The sequence below is a fragment of the Phalaenopsis equestris genome, unplaced genomic scaffold, assembly GCF_001263595.1.
Source record: "Phalaenopsis equestris unplaced genomic scaffold, ASM126359v1 Scaffold000511, whole genome shotgun sequence".
Classification (NCBI taxonomy): Eukaryota; Viridiplantae; Streptophyta; class Magnoliopsida; order Asparagales; family Orchidaceae; genus Phalaenopsis; species Phalaenopsis equestris.
Window position 1 is genome coordinate 3,032,099 of NW_018164951.1, and position 2,521 is coordinate 3,034,619.

Sequence of the window (2,521 nt, forward strand, 5' to 3'; positions counted from 1 at the left end):
TATATATATATATATATATATATATATATATATCAAAACTATATTGATTGCAAAATTATGAATTTAGTAATTCTTTAAGATATCACATAAACTATAAATAATATAAAAAAATATGGTCGAACTATTATGTCACCTTGATGATTCTATTAACATCAAAAATGCCCAAGTACATTACTAAGTCGCCAAAATAGGGTAAATTATATTTATTTTGATTAAAATAGGTTATATTAAGCCGCTCCATTCCTTTCTAAATGGAGATTTCATGTGTGTAATCAAAAGGAGAAACATTTGCAACATCATCAACAGATGAGAACCTGATGTGTTCCAAAATATTTTGTGATGTTTGTGTTTTTTTGTATCTTCTTTTGATCGTAATGAAACAAAAAAAAAAATTCAAAAATTTGATTTATAGGCAAAGTGATCTTCTCATCATGTTACTCTAACAACATTAAAATCACACATGTCCAATCCTAAGTGCACTTAAATAGGCTAAGCCAAAGCAAACTAGGCCAAACTAGATTAGCTTAGTTAAACATGTTCTTTTCACAAAATAGAAGAGCAAATACATATGAAATTAAATGGGAAGCAATTGTCATTCTATTCTAAATTATATGGGATTTTTTTTGTGTTAGCTCCATAAGCTCCATAATTAATCATTGAATTTTGATGTTAAAAAATATATAATTATATGCACTGACATTTTGTTTAAGTGTTAGATGCATAATTATTTCAGGAAAATCATGTGAAAATCAAGCTCAGGAATACATGTAGGTTTGGTTCATCCTATAAGTCTCATAGTGTGTGTCACATATTTTTTATTTAATAATTAATAAGTTCACATAAAAAATTAAAGTTATAATATTTACTTTTATCATAATTGATTTTTATTTACTATATAATTGATTCTTTTTTGGAACAATTTTCTTTTGCAATATCATTTAATATTTTGAATGTTAGCTTTAATACTTCACATATTTAATCTTTTTTTAACTAATACAATTTTTTATCTTAAAATTTGACTTGAATTAATTTTATAAATGATTTAATAATTTATGAATATTATATACGAACTAGGTGATAAATTTTATTAACTATATTTATGTATTAAGTTACATTCTTTATTGATTTATTCTTCATTTGATTGTATAATTCATTGTGCATTCATTAACTACTTCACAGGCTAATTATTCATTAAGCATAATTACATTAATGAAAATTACTTTATTTAATTAATTCATGCAAATGCTTTCCAAATGGGATTTGGCCGAATTAATCAACGGCTTTGGCTAATTTTTAAGGTTTAAAAACTTTTCCCATCAAGCTTAAATACCTTTCCGTATCCTCAAATTCAAATTTACTTAGAATTTAAGTTTCACTTTATTAATAATTTATTTTTCTGAATTTTGATGCAAATAAAAGCAAATTAAAATAATTTGGAATACACTAAGAGGTTGTTTGGTCTTATGAGAAGGACTGAAGTATAAAAAGATTATAATATGAATGTAATATATTGTATTTGGAATACATTAAATTGTTTGCTTCAACTTAAAATAAATGCGAAACTTCATATTTCTTTTATTTGGTTTGAAGAAAATTTAAATCAATATAAATTATGTGGTTGACATAACTACAGAGAGGGTGGTAAAGTACATGGCGGTGGCAGAAAGGCGACGACAGTGACTGACGATTGATGATGATAGGCAAGCAATGACTGATGACGGGTGAGTGGAGAAAACGATCAGATTGTTGGGGATTAGGGGCAACAAGCGGGTGGTACGGATTGCTTGTTGGCAGGCTGCGGGCATCGACGATGATGAGCAATTATAAAGTGGCACATTTAAAATTTGCTCAAATTTAGGAAATTATTAATACCTAGAAAACAAAATAAAGGTTTAATTCCAAATGCATTATAATTTTACATTGAATTTGAAACTCATCCAACTAAACACACATATTTATGAAACTTCTATATAAAAAAAATGTAATACACTTCTTCTATGGCGAATCAAATAACCCTAAAATAAACTATTTGACACATTTGAAATTAATTAAAATTTAACACTGCAATCCATTTTCTTAAAATTAAAATCTTTCAATCGAATAGTCTCTTATAAAAAGTTAAACATAATAGGAAATCTAGAGGAGGGCTAAGAATTGGCACAATTTTACTCATTTTTATCTAAATGAGTTGTGACTTGAACCCACTCATTAGTGGACATTGCTCCCTATCTTATTCCCTTTTTTGGGTCTTTAATATCGCTTCCTTTGAATATGCATAAGTGTGGCTCACTAGCTATGTACTTATTCTAAAATCCAATACTTTCTTTGAATTTATAAAGCAATAATCAGCTATGTACTTATTCTAAAATGAATTTATTTATTGCATGGCACACAAAGACATGGCTATGCATTACTCTTGTTTTGAGGTTATCATTTAGTAAGCATTTGTGAATTTATTATAAAATGAATCACTTTGTTGTATATTACAAGTTTCAAAATTGTGTTATGCCGGATCTGAATT